Here is a 19,139-nt window from a genome sequence, read left to right as displayed (position 1 = left end):
TGTGTCTGGCAGCTATGACAGCAGCAGGCTGGTTTTGCAGGGCTTGTGCCTGTCTCTTCTTTCTTTCCCCTCTTCCTTTGGGCAGGAACTGCTCAACAACTTTGACTTTGTTTTCTCTGTAGTGGGAGGAAGACTTAGATTAGTTCCTGTTACTGCTGTCCATAGGTCTCAGAGAGACTGGTCAGTCTTTTTGTGTCTATTATCCAAAACAGGCCATGTGTGCCCAAAACATTACTAAGGGACAAAAGCTGTATGGAGAAAAGACTATAATTTTGTTCCACTGTTTGGTGCCTAGCCTGACAGGATATGGGCCTAAAAGTGCGATAAATGGCATGTGTCCCTCATCATTTTGTTTTTAGTGGCCAGGACATGTTGGTGAATTCTTGATGAAAATTTATTTAGCATCTGCCATGGGCCAGGTACAGGTTCTGCAAATCCAATTATTTGCATCTCTGTCAACACATGTCAGTCTTTATTTTTAACTCCTCTTGATGCTTTGAGTTCAACGGTATATGTGTTTCTGCCAATGTGACACAACCCTGAGCATTTCCTTTCCGTCCTAGTGTGAGGGGCCCACAGAGCTCTGCTGATGCTTGTCAGTGCTATGCAATAGTGAAAAGAGAAGGAAATATAGTTATATGTCAATTATACAGTTAATATGTTATAGATAAAAGAAAGCAGAGAAAACAAGATTTTAGGGATGTGATAATAGATAGAATAGTAAGAAACTTCTGAAGATGCTAGGAGTAAAACCTTAACTCCATTGACCTCAGTAACAAAAATTGTCTAAATTCATTAGTTTTGGGATTTTACCCAACCAGTATGAAAAGGCATAGGCAAAATACTTGAGACTTACATTTTCATGTTATCTTTTTTTTTTGGACGAGTCAGTGATATGTGTGAAGGGAATTCACTGTTTCAAAATGAGAGGTAGGAGTTGTAGTTCTCTTAAGCCCACCTTTCTATAATATGCAATAACTTGACCAAAAATGCTCAGATACCTGCAGCTGTTTTGACTGCTTTGGTGTCTTAACCTTCTGCTGTTTCTGAATTGCTTTTGGCTGTGTGCCTTCTCCCCAGCTGATGAGGGTGTTCTTGTCTGATTAGGAGAAAGGTGTTCGACATGGTTGAATTACTCCTTTTTTGAGACTGTCCTTTGTCCATGATAATTTGCAAGTTCTGACTGCCCCTGTTCATTAGATTCTTTCCCCCTTTCTTACATTTTCATCTCTCTCTTGTGTTAATTTCCTTAAGATAAAATTATTCCAGTGCTGAATTGAGAACACAAGTTTGCCAGGAGGGCTGCTAAACTAGTTGAAACTGGTGCTGGCTATGAACTTGGTCAGTATGTGGTTTGCTGTTGGGAATTTATAAGGTATTTTTCCTGGAGTAGCATTGCATTTTTGGTCAGCAGCTGGATGGGGAACCTCTAAGAAGAGATGATGATGGTGATTCAGGAGGCTGGTACAAGTTACTTCATAAATTTTCAAGAAATTTGGGATAGTTTTATTATGGTCCAGTTAGTAATTCTGGACTTGTTCTGTTATATGTGAGAAATATCTGAGGTCTAGATTATAGCGCACACCTTGTGAGCTCCAGAACATTCTTTTGAAGTTGACAGACTGATGAAGTGTGAAGGTTTCCCTGAGGTGTAGAGCCTGTTATATGGTATTGGAGACAGCATGGACAGTAAAGATGCAGCTGAGACTCTCATATCCCACCACTGTTTCTACTGTTGGTTGGGAGCAGTGAATGGGTCACTTTGGGCATGGTTTCCAGCAGCAGTCACTGATTCTGTTTGGATGTGTTTCTGGCCTTCAGCTTGAGACATGCTCGACACTGTTCCCTGCCCATCTCTCCCCCCCTATCCCCAATGTATTGAGCACCAGGAGTTGTCATTAAAGCCAAGACAGAGCACAATGAATTGGCGTTAGAAATTACCTGAGAGCAGGAATATACCTGGCAGCGGTAGGTATTCTACATAGGAGCTGTGTAAGCTATTTGCAAGGGAGGATCATTTGAAGACTAAATCTATGAGTAGAAGAGGTAATCACATTGCTAATGAGTTTTATCATTATTCCAGTTGATTGCTATCCATAATGAGGAAGAAATAATGAAGGAAAAACAAGCCACTATATGGAAAATGCATCAGTCTGATATGCACTGTCCTCTCTGTGTATTTCTACAGTATCCTGCTTTATATTTTGGTTACGTTCTGTGGAACAAGATCTCTTTTTATGTGTTATTTGTGCAATGCCTGGCTTATAGCTGTGTGTCTTGGTTTGTCATAATAGGAAAGGTGGCTGCGTGTGCCCTACCACCATGAATACAGCCTGGTGTGTATTGGCAGTCCAGTGTGCTTAGTTCTTTTCTCTATAGTGGGATAAAGCCTCTGGGAGGGGGCAGACCTGAGCTGACAGGGTCCTTTCTTATCATACTTTTTTTTAGGGATATGAAGTATTTAAGTGAGACATTTAGTTTCATTCTCATTGTCGGCATGTGCTGGCTGAGAGCTTGACTGTTGCTCTAACTTTATTTTTTTTCTTCTTGCTGAGCTTACTCATTCTCTTGGTCCTATTTTAAGGAAGTAGTGGCTTGCAGGGAATATCAGTCCCTCATGCAGAGAGGCTTTCACAATACCAGTGACAGCTCCAAGTTGGCAGGCAGAGGGGAGGATTCTTTGCTATGACCTTCAAAATGGCTGACTGCAGTGGGTATGACATATTTCTCTCCTTCCAGTGTCCACTTGCCTCCCTTCCATGATCTTCCTTAACCTACTGAGGCTTGTGAGGTGAGAGCTGAGGCTGCTCCTTGCTGTGGGAGTCTCAGGAGAGCAGCACTGAGGCGGAACTGCTGAGCCTGAGCTGGGAGGAAAATGAAGACAGGGAGTTGAGTCGCAGCCTGCTGCGCAGGCACCACTGCTGCTGTTCGCTTGCTGGAAAGTAAATAAAGGAGAAAAACAAGGGCAGTTGCTTCATGAGAGAAGATGAGAGGGCAAGGACGGGTGGAAAAATATAGAATGGGCAGAGAAGATGAAATTGAGACAGGGTAGGAAGGCAGAGAAAAGGTGTAGAAAATAGGATTGAAAGGGATCATCATTTCATCTTTGGGAGACAAGGACCAAGGAAATTTTCAAGAGCTTTTGATATAGCTGTCAAATGTGCTGTTGTCCTGTTATTCCAGTAGCCATTTTCCTCTCCTGTATTGCAAAGCTGCCCTCTTGATCCTGCATACCTGGGATAAATCGACACTAGCAGCTGCTTAAGAAGTCTTACCAACATAATCTGCCATGGCAGTATAGTATGTTCTGTAGAAAATTTAACAGCTGTGAGAAGATCCAGTTATGGGAGTCCATAACTGATGCTCTGATTTGACTAAGTGGGAAAAGTGTGGCAATCTTGTGTCATCATGTTTCAGGCTTTCCTTGATGGGTGTTTTCTGGGAGGGTTCAGGGAATTACATCTTATGCCAACTCCTGCCTTTAGTCCTTATATTATGACCATTTGCCCTGCAGACAAGAAGTACATTTTCCTTAGTACTGGGCTAAGAAATGGTCAGCTAAAAGCATTTTCATCAGGTCAGCTATTTTGTGTGATGACCCCAAGAAAAGGGGCATGAATTTTCTTAACTATCATGTGCTAGACAACTAGCTTTGTATTTCTATGTGTGAGGCTCAGCTGGATTTGTTTAACCTTTATGCTCCTGTTTTTTGGATGAACATCTACTTATGTTCTGATTCTCGCTTCCCTACTGCTGCACTTGTGAAAAGGATTATCATATCTTAAACCGTTGACTGATGAATTCTATTTCTTCATAAATATGAATTGGAGAGTAAGTTCACACGTACAATGTCATTTCTACAGGTTAAATCCCAAAGACAGTGTTGTGGTAATTCAAAGTGTTGGACAGCGTGCAGCAAATTGTAGGAGATTCAAGAAAATGGACATTTTTAGTAGATTAGTCATTAATGAGGACTTTGGCACTCTTGAACTTTGTTCCCACTTTCTCCACAGACTTGCTGTCAGATCTCAGACTAGAAGTAGTCAGTGACTTTGGCTATTAAGTTTGGGCTTGATCTTTGTTTCCTGCATTGCTTTAATTCTTCTTTTTAATACAATGAGAATGCTGTGAAAATTGAGTTCCAGCTGTCTTATATTGGACAGCTCTAAAAGAAAGCACCTAAAGTAAGCAATACATGGGACAAATTGATTGAAGCGCTCTGTGCTTTATTTTCTTATCTGTTTGGTGATAGGAATGGCTCTTTAGCTGAATTAATTGTTTTTCAGATGTTTTAAGAAGAGTAGGTAGACGGGCATAGACATAGCTGGTGTTAGAACTGGGCATGTTGTTTAGTGTGAGAAGAAATTTGGATATGGCTTGTGGAGGACAGAATAGGCTTTACTCTTGCAAGATACCAGTGACACTTCAAAGTATCATCAAAGAGTGAAAAAGGCACAGATTTGCTGTTATATATATGTCAAGAAAGTGAAAAATATTGTATAAAAAAAAATTCAAGCAGTACCATATTTTCTCCCAACAGAAAGGGACATGTGCAAACTAGTGCCTGGTAGGTGGTGGGGACTAGATTTGGTTCCTGTTTTCTCTGTTGATACAGTAAATCTTTAACTCAAGACCCTTCTTCATGTGCATGTCTGTTTTCTCACTCATTTCGGATGGCAGAAAAAAGTACCTGTCAATAAGTCTGTGATTCTTTGGTCTCTGCAATAATTGCAAATTAAAGTATTTATTATTTTTTCAGTTAGGTGTCTCATCCTGATAATTAAGGGATCATTGTGTCTGCTGGGGACTTTTCAGGCCTTTATTTTCTACCTGTGTGATTCTAAGGGCAGCAACAGTGCTTGATGATACAGTGAAAATTGGGTTAACAGTTTTCAAAGTATATATTATTTTTGTCTTTTGTTTCTTGTCAAATTTTTATGATATACAAGTTGCACTTTGGCTTTTTTGTGAAGATGAACATTGATTAGGTAATGGTGACTTCAGCTCTGAGGTCGCTTTGTTGGGATTTCGGCTGCTGACTTAATTGTGTTCTCTTCTGTCAGAATCACGTGGTTACTTCTCTCATCCACCTCAATACTGAGACATGCTGGAGAACTAAAAGCACAGTTACCAAATTTAATAAAAGTATACTGACTTAGCAAACAGACCATAAATAATACAGGCATAGAATAATAACAGAGTAGCAGCTTGCAAGAAGGGATGAGACTAAGTGAACAAAAAATGGATTGCAGAAAAAAATAGTTCTCTTAGTAATAAAGGAGTACTTTTAAAATGGGATCAATTACCTGATTTTTAAAATTTTTTTTTTAGAAATTATTTTTAATTTACTGGCATGGCTGCTGTGGGTCAAACAGTTAGTAAGAGCGAGCAGGAGGATAGAGCCTGTGCTTCTCTGAGTGACTTGCTAAACCTCTTAAAGCATTTATTCCTTTCCTCATGACCATTAATGGATTCACTGTTTTGACAAGGAGATAGGTGCCGAGACCCTGTCTTTAGCCAGTTATTCCGTTTTCTTCTGGAAAAAAGTGCTTTATTAAAAAACATTTTCTGGTGTAGGGGGAGGCCTGGGAGAAGCAACAGACCAAAGCTTGGGCAGGGGATGCAAAGTGAAGAGTGGAGGGTGAGAAAAGGCATTGTGACTTAGCAGATGCACCAATTAGGTTTTCTTTGCTAAGAGAGGCAACCTCTGGTAGCTGCCCTGTATTTTTATGAGAATGGACTTGCTTTTCATGACTTGCTTGTCAGATAAAATGAATGTGCATGTATATGTGGGGAGAGGCTGAAATTAATTACTGTCAGTAAATGAAGCATATGGAAGCTTGTCTTGATGTTACAGTGGCTGTGAATTAGTGCAGAAAACACAGTGGAAAAGCAAACAGTGGAACACTGTATTTGGATCAGAGCTTGCTATTTACTGGCTTGTTAATGTTCCCCACATCCAAACCTACTTTCTTGAGTATATTGAAGGTCTCTTAATTACACTTGTATTTCTTCTATGCTCCTCCTGGGATTTGTAAGATAGGGCATCATAGTCCAGGTCATCATTGCTGTTTCCACTGACGGTTTCCCAGCTGGGTGAGAGATGCTCCAACATAAATGGCTTGATAGACAATTTGAGGTACGTGCTCAGCTTTACAGCTGTGCAGAAAATAAAAATTCCCAGCAATGTTGATGGCATTATATCATATACTTACTGAAACCTCCTCTGTCTCTAAAGGGAGCAGGAGTTAAATACAGAACAAGAAAAGCTTAGCTTCCTGTTGTTGCAGCCAATGTCTGAGCTGCTGCTGATTTCCGGGAAGTAGAAGGGATATACTAATGGGATAAAGATTATTAGAGTTAATTTCTGAGAGCTGCTTGGCAGCTATGAGCCACCTGAAATCCTTGTCTACTTTAATGTAAGGTGTGCAGTCTTAGCAAAACTGCAGGTTTGAATATTGCACCTGGAGCAACTGTTTGTCCCAGTTAGGAAGGCGGTTCACTTACATAAGCCTGCCGAGATCTTGAGTAAACATTATGCATTGGCAGGTCTTAGTAAAATTTCCTTAACAGATGCATTTTGTCCCCAATGAGCAGAATTAATGTCTCTGTTAAACTGTAGTTATTGCCATTAAGTGTTACTGGCTTATTTCAATTCCTTGTGGAATCTAGTAGGTAAACATACTTCCTTGGGGAAGCATGTCCCAGTTAAGTGGATTACAGAGCAAGTTATATCCAGTCTAATGCAGCAGTGAACCTGAAATGGCTTCTGCTGATGCATTTACAGGGTTTCAACATCGTGTCTTCTGAACTGAAAAGTCATGAACTACACTGATCCAGCAGGGATTGTTTTAGTCAAAGGTGTCAGCAGTTGTAAAGCAGGCACAGAAGTAAACCTGGATATATGGATTGTTAAAACAATCCAAGAAAATTTTGATAAAGTATCTCTTATGTTTTGGGTAACCTAAGGTCAGACACTATTCTGATCATAAATTTTGGCATTTCTGAATTGAGGGATTTGCTGTTACTGAGTCTTGAAAAAATCATCTACCAGAAGTAGAGGGTGAAACCAACTTCTATACAGAACATCTGATAAAGTATTGGAAGCAGCAAGTCTTCACATAATTGCTTTCAGCCTGGATGTAAAACTGAGCTCTTTGACTTAAATATCACATTTTTATTAGTGATTATTAGCTTTTCTGTCTTGGTCATTTCTGCACCTTTATCACCTCCCTGTCTCAGTGCTTCTCTGCCTGTGTTCTCCACTCCACGCAGAACCCTCCTCTGCCATGCTCTGAGCTCTTGCATATTGTAGCTGATTAGCTATCATCTCTTAAAGTAGGTGGAAAAGGTTGCATTCTGTGATATTGAAGCATTGCATCAATTTCAAAATGCCTCAGAATGCACCAGAGTAGATGGAGTTGTAGAAGTACATGCTATCTTTTTTCCTCAGTGTCAGTGGTAGATGGAGCAGGATGTACTATTCACAGCTACTGCTCAGTGCTGCGTGCCTGGGCTCTAAGAGCTAAGCTGTCCTCATCAAGTGCTCACAGGATGATCCTGCAATCAAACTTCACCATCTTCCTTCTTTTATTTGGGCAGAAGGGAGGGAGTGGAAAGTTCCTCAAAACACTCCCTATCTCACGGCTTTATGTTGACTTTGCTTCTGATCCTGTGGAGGAAATTATGCCTGGACCTCTGAAGCACGCAAGATTCTGTTATGGGAAAATGTAAGGGAGGTGTGAGTGCCATGTGGAAGAGAGAAGGTGAGCTTCCTCAAACTTCCAAACTGGACACATTTCTTGTATTGGAATCCCAGGGGGGGGGAATTAGGGTTGTAAAGTGGGAGGAGAAAGGAGGCTGGTTGTTCAGGTTTACAGAGCTTATGTTTAGCATGGTTTATCCATTGGTTTAGAATGATATTATCCAATTTAATATCCAGTAATATCCCACTGAAAAGACCACAAACCCCCTGAATAGGAGGCAGGAAAAGGCAGAGATCATGGGTTGAGATAAGAACAATTTACTGAAAACAGCAATGAGATAAGAAAATGAACAGTAACAGCAACAATATTAATAACAAAAGTATACAAAAAAGAGTTATTCAAATGCAGAAATGCTCACTGAGCCCGAGACAGTGAACAATAGTGGACAGGTTCCCCACTGGAAAAATCACACCCTTCCCCCCCAAAGCCAGAGTCCTCCACCTCTGACCATGGTAATTGGTGTGAGGTAGTATAGAGTAAGTTCCTAGCCATGCACACCCAGCTCTGGGTTCTGCCTCCTCACACATACTGCAAAAATAGCTCTCCAGGATGGAACCTGGACAGATGCCTCTTAGTAAAGCAGTATTAGGAACCTAAGCATTAAATAAATATTAGATTAAGGATTGTTTCCTTTTGAAAACAAGCCACTCAGACCTGGTCTCTCAGTATAATTTGTGCTGTCCATGACAGGGAGACCTGGCTTGAGCAGGTGTTTTTTCATGTCACTGCTGCCTCTGCACACTAGTCTGGATGAGATGGCAAAGCTGCTCTGGATGTGTGGAGTGGGGGCATTGGTGATTCATCTCCCATGGTACAGAGGGAATGGTATTTTTTGTCATTTAAGCATGTTACCTTTGAGGAGAAAGTTCCTTCTACATGTCAGTGTTTAAAACTACAGGCTCTGAGGGAGGTTTTGTATATATCCTCAAGTACAGAGGGAGTATTGTAGGTGGCAATAAAAATCACTAAACAGGATCAGGTAGTTACTTATCACCTGGTTACCAGCTCTGCTGCAGCTAGAGGAAGAACTGCTTCCTTACTCTGTGACCCAAGCATCTGCATCTCTGCAGTGGACATAATAGTACTGGCTGGCCTTCCACAGAAGGTGGAAGAATCTATACCAGATTTTGAAGCAAATAAGTGTGAAATTCTGTGATTTGTCTGGAAATACTCCATTTGATTCAAGACACACAACGTTGAATTGCATATCTTTAGATGATGACTGCTCAGAAATTAAATGGAGTGTGATGCACTGCTGTGAGATGATAAATGCCATGAATTCCTAGGTAGGTGAGGACAGGTATATGAAAGTGGCAGAAAGTTGCTGATAAAAGTTATGTCTAGAAGTCTTGATGGGGAGATTGTTGGATGAGTATGAGTGAATATATTTAGCTGGAGCTAAAGAAGGAGCTCTCCCACTTAAAGGAAGCTAAAGCCCAACATATTCTAGAATAAACTGGTGAATAACAGGTTCCTGATGTACTTGAAAGGAAGAGACCACTCCTGCTCTGCTGGAATTCCTTACTGTCTCAGATGCTGCCTCAAACTCCTCATGTAATTCCTTCCTCAAAGTCCCAGCCCCTTTGGGAAAGCAGTGGTTATGCAGCACTGGTTTTAGCTCATCCCATAGCATGAGTCCATTCTTGTACTGTCCTCATGTTAATTTATAAACATCTTCACAAAATACCTTTCCTAGAGTCTTTACTACCTTTCCTACATTCTTTCTACATTAGCCACATTTAGTCTGGTAATCATGTCCAAATTGCATCAAGGATGCAGAAGTTTATGAACAATGCTTGCTGGTTTTTGATGGTCTGTTTGATTTATGGTTGTTACATAGATGGTAGTGAAAATTTGAGGGGTTCTACACAGAATGCACTTTTTGAGATTATGCACTTTGGGGAAAAAAAGAACAAAAAAATTTTGTAAAGTAAGGCCTGCAGTGGGAAGTGCAGGATGAGCAGTGTCTGCAACTTGATCTGAATACGCTTTGAGCATCCCAAGTGCTTGAGTCTCAAGCTTAGCTCAGTGTAAATCCAAAAATCCTTTTTCTCTGCAAAGAGCTTGAGCCAGACTTCCCCTGGAGGAGGGATATTCTGGATGCAATACTTTAATACTTTCTTTTCTAGTAGGAGACCTGAGGTAGAGAACTGACATAAGGAAAGGGGTGTTAATGATACTTTCGTTAATCTCCTGAAAGCATTGCTTAAGGTTTCCTTTCACTCTTGGAATGACATGCATTCCCGTCTTTTCTTAGTCACTTCAGCAGTTCCTGGGGAGCAAATTGCTCAGGTACTGTATCTCTTTTTGAAATGTTTGCAAACAAACCCAAAATCATATGAGCATCTTGTGGTTTCATGATTTGTTGCTCTTTTTCAGCTGATTGTTGTCTGAATTCAGAAGAGTTTTCTGGGCACTTGGCCTGACTCAGTTTTGCATCCAAATTGGGTGAAATTCTTAGCTGCTTTGTTCTGGTGTGAAACTTGGCTGGTGCAGCAGTTTTGCTGTGAGTGCTGGAGCCCATGTTGTGTTTTGACTGTAAGGAATTAGTCTGATTAAACTGATTCTTTATTCATGCAAACACACAAAATTGCTACAGCTCCTACCAATCAATTACTAGTTTGTGTGTCTGCCCATTACCACTGTGTAGTGTGAGTGGTACAGGCTTTGTTCTTTCATCCCTTGTGTGCCACTGCCTACAGCAGTGCCCCACTCTGCAGCTTCTGTCACTGCTTTATCCAGATAGAATTGACAGTGCAAGCTCTTTAACAAGGCAAAGTGGAGTTTCTTTCTTCTTCTCTTATTTCTTTTCTTGCCTGTATTCCCTCTAGTGTGTGCAGGTATGTAAAACATCATGTCCTTGCCATCATGCTATTAATTCTTTAGTAGCCACTGGTTTGACCCAGCAAACTCTTCGTCTTGGAGGCTGTGACACCCCTCTCAAATGTTGAGTGGACAGCAGTGCCAGACTCTCAGGGTGTGTTTGAAGGCAAATAGAGCTTTGAAACACAGCAGCAGAAGCTTTCTGTGTTCCAAGCAATGTTTCACCTCCCTTCCTCCCCACAGCAAGCAAATTGTATTGACAGACAAAAGCAGGATTATGGTGAGGAGATTTGCAAGACAACAGGATTATGGAAGCTAAAACAAGCAAACATTGTGATTATGTTAGGGGGTGGGCAGGATGGAGTTTGCGGGAGGAAGGGGGCAATACAGAGGAAGTAACTCAGGCTGTGGTGCTGATCTGCCACTGTGGTGGTGAGGCAGCAGGAAAGAGGATTTAAGGTAATTTAGGACAAAAGCAAGCAAAGTAATTTCTCCCTGTAAAGTCCAGTGGATGGAAAAGTAGTACATTTGCATTACACTTGTCAATTTTTGCTTTTCAGGAGTCTGGGGACAAAGAAATAGGGCAAAGGGAGAAGGGGAGGTTGGCCTAAACGTCTGAATCCTGGAAGCCCCCCTGCTCACTCAGGCAGGATAGGCACCAGCTGTCAGCTGATCTGAGCAGAGATCAGCTGTGACCTAATTATTGGCCTCTTAAACCTGCATTATTCCTTTCATTTTCCAGCTCATTGACGTTGTATAGAGAGAGGGTGAAAGAAAGTAGAAAAAAGAGTTAATGATAATCTACTTCCTATGTGTCTGCCACTCAACCAGGGTCATGGCTGGATGGCCTCCATCAAGGAGAATGAGGATGGGCTTTTAACCCTTCTGCTCCCCTGTGGGAGGAAGACAGCTTTGTGCACTTGGGGCAACAGAAGCTCGAAACAATTTGAAATCAAACGTTGTTGTGCTCTGGGTCAGAAAGACTTGATAGTTCTTGTTTGCACTGAGAAGCAGTGAAGTGAGCAGCTGATAGCCTATGAGAAGAAAGAACGAACAGAAAATACTCATCACCCTGTTAGCACAACGGCAGGCACAGGCACTTCTGACAGATTTATAATCCTACCAGTTTGAAAGGCATGATGCATGCACATTTTGCAGTAAGCAGTAGACCTGTATTGGCTTTTTTAGGGTTGACATGGCTGTATGACAATGCTTTGGTTGGGCAGCAGGGAAATGCCAACCCACTTAGAGTGACCTTGGATGCAAGTAACATACCAACTCACAATCCTTCAGTGTATGTGGCTCCTGCTTTACAAACATCCAGATCATGTTACACACTGATACTACCTGCCTTGAGAGTAGTTAAGGCAACCAGTTGGAAAATTTGGAAAAGCCTGGATATTGGTGGCTAAGATGGTATCAGGCTGGGTGGGTGTGTGGCACAGCATGGTGGCAAGAGAAAAGCAACAAAACTGTACTTTCTGGCAATGGAGGCATGGCCTGGGGAAGGTGGCTCTGGCAGGCCAGTGCAGAAGGTGAGAGAGATTGTGAGAGAAGAACAGATTGTGCAAAATTATCAATTTTCCTGTACAAACCTACTTTCCAACTGCCAAATCTGTGTCTCTTCCTCCAATAACTGATGATCCCCACCAATCAAATTATCTTCTTGATGATTAAAGCATCTCTCTCCTGTTTTCTGATTTGTCACCTATCCAGTCCTTCAAGCTTTTAAACCCTTCTGCAGTGCTTTCTAGTTAGCAAATGTTTTCTAAATCTGAACTTGCCAAGATCCACAGGCAAATGGTTGTTTGATTTATTCCACAGTATAGGTGCCCTGTGCTTTCTGCTATTTCTGACATTCAAACCTGCTAAAGAAGGGAAGATGGGGAGATAGAGCAATGAGAACTCCCCTGTTGTATTACAGTCTCTAATCAAGCCAAATTGTTGAGACTGGCTGTAAATTGCTGGGATAATTGACCTTCAGTCATTTGAAATACACTTCTGGGAGTGAAATACACTTTACTTTCTCTTCCTGCCCTCCCTGCCCCTCCCCCTTCCCTGTTTGAAGCCTCTTGCAGCCTTTCCAAAGCATCTTCTGACAAATTTTAATCAATAACTTAGTCAGTGGTAAGCCTGAGTCTATCACGTCTATTACCTTGATGGCAGGGGTACTGGAAGCCCTTATTCCTTAGCTTTTGACATCAAAGCAGGCATCATGGAAGGAAAGAAAAAAACAAACCAGAGGGATCAGAGTTCAAGTTAAATGAGCATGGTTTTAAAGACTGAGCACTTTGAAGCCTGATCAAATCTATTAGTTATTTATTATTGACTGAGTATGCATTGCATCTTTGTGGCTGTATGAGGCATACAGCACCTACAGTCATTGCCTCTGGAGCATCAGCTTTCAGGCCAGAGTTACACACTCTATGTCAGGAGTGCACATTGTGTGCTCAACATGCAAATGTCAGGAACTAACCACCTGGGAGGGAACTTGTGGCATCAACACTTTTTTTTTTTTTCTGTCAATATATACGCATCATTATTTACTGTGCCCTTTTTTGCAGTGTTTCTGTTGTGACTGTTACCTATTGCTCTTGCTTTAATGAAAGCTATTAATTTCTTGGTAAAGTGGCCTGCATACATTGGATGAACAAAAAATGTTTTTAAAAGCCCCAAAGTAACAAAAGGCCCTTTTACCAGGGATGTGGTGGGATGTATGATCTCATTGCTTATCTAGTAAACAAAAATTACAGCAGTTAGTTTCTGAGGTTTTTTTGTTAACTGGAATTTTTTGTTTATAACCACAAAGGCAACTATGGTGTTAGTTATCTTTTTTAGAATGTTTTTAAACTAAATGATGACATTAAATAGTTGTAGGACCTTGGCTAAATGAAATGCCAGTCTTGTGCCTCACTTTCGTGGATAAAAATTTATAAAAATGGATTAAGCTTATGGTGTTTAAGTACTGTGAGATTTTCAGAGTATACACCTTGACCTCTGCATCCTTCTTGGCTCTGAGATATATTGACAGATCATCTAGAAAGATCCTGACTGTGGATCAACTGAAGAAAATTTTTCCCATTCCTGTTTTGTGACTTGCACATTTTTTTTAAATTTATGTGAATTATTTCCTTGTATGAAGCATGGAAAGATGTAGCTAATGATGCTGCTAAAATGCATTCTGAGGTTCCTAAACTAAAGATGCTGTTTAAATGCCAAAACAGTAGTGTTGTTGTAACACCTGCTGGAGAAACAGGCAGCCCTGAGCAAGTTCATGTCTTGCTGGGTAAGCCAATATTTTGCAGTATGTTGAAGAGTGTTGCACAGCTGGAAATACTCGCATGGCCCTCATGGAGCCAGCCAGCCAGACTGGTAATGTGTGAGATGGACCCCTCAAGTAGGAGACTGGCTGGTGACTACAGAGTGAAATGAGATTTGGCCATGAGCCTCAACCTACAGCATAAGCTTAGAGAGATTTCTGGCAGTACCCTAGGGTGAGGAGAAGGCTTGGAAGTGGGATGTAGCAGATACAGCTTGTAAGGCTGCAGTGCATGGCCCTGCTCCTAATGCAGTGTGGTGCCCTCAAGGGCAAACTGCATTCGAGGTGTCCTGAGTCTGTTGCATAGGAGGGGCTATTTATCAACCCCAGCTGCAAGCAGCACCAACCTCTAATACCATAGAATGCTGCCTCAGGCCAGTCTATACATTTGTAAGCATGTTAATAAATCATCATAAAAGTAAACCATGTTTATTGCCATTATAAATTTATATGGAACAGTTGTTATCTGTAGGTCCCTTTCTGACTGTTTTCTTACTCTCTCATTGCCACTGACGTGGATCAGACACCACAGATATGAATATGGGAGAAAGGCAGTGCAGAATAGGTAAGGATTCCAGAGATTAGGACAGGAGGCCAAACTGATGCCCTGGTTTGCCAGTTCATCCATGGCATAGCTGGTTACCAGTATCTTGTAATCAGGGACCCTGCATATCCTGGTCATCTGTGAAAGCCAGAGAGGCACCAGGGCATCACCACCCTGTTTCCATTTTTGAGGGTGCTGGGACACAGGCTGGTAACAAAACCATTGTGCCTTGTGGAGAACATGGGGCAGCCAAAGAGTGTGGCATTTCTGCTTCTGAGCTGTTGCAAAGACTCTGCTGGCCAAGCTGCAGGGTTATCATAGGAGAAGAAGACCTGGTTCTTGATGGGGTGACGTTTTCCTGGTTGGGTTGCTCAGCCCTATGGCTGTGCTTTTGGGTCATTTACCACAGCCTGCATGTAGTCACACCAGGACTGGCAGGTCTCCCATGTGCTGTGATAACTCCCTTAGTGCCCTAAGTCGCTGTGTTTGGTGCAGCAGTCTTAATGTGCTGGCTAGAAATGTGGTATTGGTGGAGAGACTAGGTGCTTCTGAAGTCCTTGGTAAGCTTTGATAGCTACTGGATTGCTTTCTGAGTTGCTGGACTCTCTTAAAGCTTCAGGCCTTGAGAGGTCAGAGGTGTGACTGGCCACTTGTGTGGAAAAGAAGGTAAGAGAGCTTGTCTGGCATTTCCTGATAGTTTTTTAGCTGATTCTGAGGTAACTTAGGCTAATGGATTTTTGTAGGTTTTGAGGCTGTGACTGGTATAGCAAAGGTTTTTCACTGGCTTTAGTAGCAGTCTGTCATTTGTTTCCTCATACTGTTGTTATTTTATGAGAGAAGCTGCCTGGGAGTTACAAGTCTCCCAAAGAATCCAGCTGTGATTTATGAATTGGCCATCAACAGTTATTATGCCAGCCACTGCATACATTCATTCTAATAAATTTCCTGCACCTTCTATAGCAGCTTGTTTTACTCCCGTTTATTGATACTGTGGTTTTAACAAAAGCAGCACATCAATTACAGTAATTGTATTCAGTATGGCTGGAGCTATGGTCTGAGGATAGGTTGTGGATCCAGGGGGATTAAAGGCTACTGAGAGGACCTAGGGAGGAGAGAGCAGATGCAGAGTTGATATCCAGGTGGATTTCCTTCGGTGCTATGCAACACTGTAGTTTTAATATCTTTTTAGGAGAGAGAAAGAGTTGAGATCATTGCAGATGTGGCCTAAATGATCATTCCTGCTGGGCTATGCCAGCTTGAAATTATTTTCAAATATGATATGTGTCAGGGTTTTGTACTATTTTTAATTGCTTTTTTTTCTTGTTTCAGCTTTAAAAGGTTTTTAGTGATTGAAGCAGTAAATATGGATTTAATGGGTAGACTATTCACTGGATGACTGCATTGAAAGGGTTGCAGTCAAAATCTAGACATCCAAATGCAGATCAGTAAGAAGTGGTGTCCCTTTGGGGTCTGTATTGGGACTGGTACTGTTCAATACTCTTAGTGTGTGACAGCCTCTCCGTGGCTGACACAGGTAAGACTGATGTAGTTGCTGTTTCCTCAGCCCTGAGTTCTTTCTTATTCAGTCCTTCAGCTGTTAAGAGTAAGTGCTTTTCCCAGATCCCTGTGCATCTTACCTGGCACTTAACTTTGTCTAGTTAGATCACAGTTAAGTTTGCCATAGCTCAGCACTTGGTGTAGAATTGCAGGATCCTTGTAGTAGATCCGTATGTGGAAGTCAGCATGGAGTAATAGAAAGTTGTAAACAGGATTCTGATTCGCTGTTGGAGGTATGAGAGGGTGAGGACTACAAAAGCAGAAGATGCTATGGGAAGTTAAAAACATTATGCACACATTTAGTCATGTCTAAGTGTGTGAACATACCTTCAAAATTCTTGCTGATATTAAGATTATGAAAACCTTTGGCCTGGGTTAGCCCTGCTAGTCTGTTTTCCAGTGATATTGTTATTCCTCCAGGTGAATTAATAGTGCTCTCCATAACATTCCTTTCTGGATTAGACCCCCAACATTACAACCACAGCCCTGCTGCTTTTATTCTTTATTCTTGGATTTATTCCCAGTTTTGTCTATGAAATGATCATTTGGTACATGAGCAATATGCTGATTTCCCCTTATGGTTATTGCATTTTCTGTTCATAAATCAGGAATTAATTTGTCTTCTTTGGGTCCCTTGGTGCCTTTTTGCTTAATAGCCAAATGTGTTTGTTCTGTGTAATTTAATGAAAAATAAGACTAGTAGATAGTAAGAAGTGATATCCCCAGCAACCTCTCATCCTCCCCAGAACCTGGGGGACCCTCGTTTTCTCTTTTTTATTTCTCCATTCTGGGGACCCACTTGCATCTGTCATTTGCTGATAAGAGACTCCTGTGCTCTTGGGTAATTCAGAGATAGGCCGGGGCTGGAGGGGAGGAGGGCTTAGTTGTCAGTCACCTGGGAGCGATCTGCAGCCCTGGCACTAAATTGTTCTGTGACCTTCACCTCCTTGCATAGCAGAATAATTGAAATCAGATATAAAATAACTGATCCAGTAAGTCTGTTTCACTGCCAGTTCAATTCTAAACTGCTGCGCTGTAATGCATATGCATATTGGTTTGTGGAGTTTGAGATGTCTTTTCTTTTTGTGGCACTTAATAGAAGTGTGTGTTGGGAAGATTATGGCAAATGTGTACTGCATGAGCAGCGTAAAGGGCATGGTTCTTTCATCCCCAGTACTGTTTGTTTTGGAGGCTACCAGCCGGAGATGCTCCTGCTGCATGAAGCACTCTCTCTTTTCTGCGTTGAGCAAAGTGACTCTCCATGCAGCATTTGCATCCCTGCCTGATCCAGGGCACAGAAAGCTAGTGGCTAGATTCTGAGCTCCCTTTTGTGGGTCTTTCTCCTTTATCCTCACTGCTGTTACTTTAGAGAGAAGAATTCAACCCCATCACTGTAAATCCTGGATGCTCTCCAGCAAGGTAGGACAGAGGAAAAAAAATCATGAATTCTAAAGCTTTCTGTTTGAGGCTTCTCGGTGGGGAGCAATTCACTTCAGGAATGTGAAGGAAAGTGCATATCAGCACAAGGAGGGAAGGCACCCAACACCAAGTTGCTCAGGAATGGTGATGGTAAGTGTGGTTTGGGATGCAAATGCTTGTATTGCTGGCAGATAAATCCCCCATGCACAGCTACAGAGCTGTGGAAAAGTCATTGCTGCTGTCCTCACTTCTGCAGAGGTTTTCCCTCCTCTTGAAAATATTCAGTCCATTGGAGAACTGTTATTTTTGCAAGAGGGTAAAAGATGGGGAGAGACCTTCTGACTCTTTCCTGCTGGGTTCTTGTTCTGATACATAAGCCCTGGCAGATGAGAGGCCAGCAGGAATCCTTTTTGTGTGTGAGGCTGGGTTTGCCAGAGAACATTTAATGCTGGGAATGCAAGGCTGGTTTCTTTGTTTTCGGGGCATGTTTGATATTTGTCTCCTGCTGTGTCTTCTCCAGCCCCTCTCGGAGGGCTTTGAATTTGCCAGTTTGTAGAATGCCTGGTGAGCGATGGGAACTAAATGGTTAACCCCAGGATTGTCCTTGCTAGCCAGAGAGGAAGGAAAAACACTAGCCTAAAACATTAGGAAACAGCAGTTCCCATTTAAGTAGGCTTCACCCTGTGTCACCTTTTCTCCTGAAGCAGGCGGCTGTTGCAATGTTGTCTGTGTGATGTTGGGGACTGGGGAGGGTGGAGGGAGAAGGCTGCAGAGGAACAGAGCTATGTTTTCCCCTCCTGCCTGGAGGGCATTATTGTCTAATAGGCAGTTTAGTCAGATGTTTACTAGATGAGAGTCAGGGGAACTTGAGATCTCTAGGGAGAATTCATGCAAAGCTGGAGACTACAAAAATGCCCCTGAGCAAGTGAGTTTCTAGCAATAACACTGTCACTTTTACTGGGAAATTAAAAATTAAAAGGGAAATAAATCATGCTTCTTAAATATACCCTGCCACTTGTCCCTCTTGGCCTTATAGACAATTTAAAGAGAAACACTAAAATACAAAAGCTATACAAAGAGCCTTTCAACAATATTTGTTTAAGTCTGTATTTTATTAGCTGTGGACACCTGTCCTTTGTTCCAGCTTCATTCAGTTACTGATCTATTTTCTGTAGTAGTAAGGTATTGTTTTGCCTTAGCATCCATAGTTAAGGCAATATATCCAACACTTTTTTTTTTGTATCTGCGTGTATGTGTAAACGTAGTTGTTTCTCTAATGCAAACTCAAGCTCACAGAATGGGATACCTCCATGACCTTAGTTGTATTCTACACTTGAAACTCAGAACATGTTTTCCCAGCTAATATTTATATTAGTATCCTGGTAATTTGTGAATTTGGCCTTCTAAAATGTAAGTCTGATTAATTCAGTCTTTGCATTAGTCTTTTGCACGTGTAGGACACAAATCGCATGATCTGTCTTGAAGCAATGAAGCTTGGAGCAGTTTTCAAAATAGTTACTGAACATGCATATATTATGTAGAGAGAGGACTCACTATGTTTAGCCAGACAAGAGAACTGCAAACTGGTTTGGCTTAAAAACATGGTAGTATTTGTTTAGGAACTGTTAATGGGTTTGTAAGAAAATATCTTGTACAGAGAGGAGATTAAAAAAGTGCAACTGAAAAGAAAATCATACTGATCATGTGAGTT

At 41.6% G+C, this 19,139-nt stretch overlaps 1 protein-coding gene across 26 annotated transcripts in view; it reads left to right on the top strand.

The window, feature by feature from the left end:
• The window catches only part of NRXN3 (neurexin 3), a 967,067-nt gene that overhangs the window by 166,142 nt on the left and 781,786 nt on the right, over window positions 1-19,139 (top strand). Inside the window, exon 1 of one of the 26 annotated variants that reach the window (XM_033061714.2) lies at window positions 17,297-17,428. The exons of 24 other annotated variants lie outside the window; for them this stretch is intronic. The gene's annotated coding sequence lies outside the window, so the exon portion shown is untranslated. Of the gene's footprint in view, window positions 1-17,296; window positions 17,429-17,468; window positions 17,579-19,139 lie in introns of those variants that run through there. One more of the 26 variants, XM_033061713.1, reaches the window with a different exon arrangement.

This window comes from Catharus ustulatus, chromosome 6, assembly GCF_009819885.2.
Source record: "Catharus ustulatus isolate bCatUst1 chromosome 6, bCatUst1.pri.v2, whole genome shotgun sequence".
Classification (NCBI taxonomy): domain Eukaryota; kingdom Metazoa; phylum Chordata; class Aves; order Passeriformes; family Turdidae; genus Catharus; species Catharus ustulatus.
This window is presented reverse-complemented; position numbering and strand designations above follow the sequence as displayed.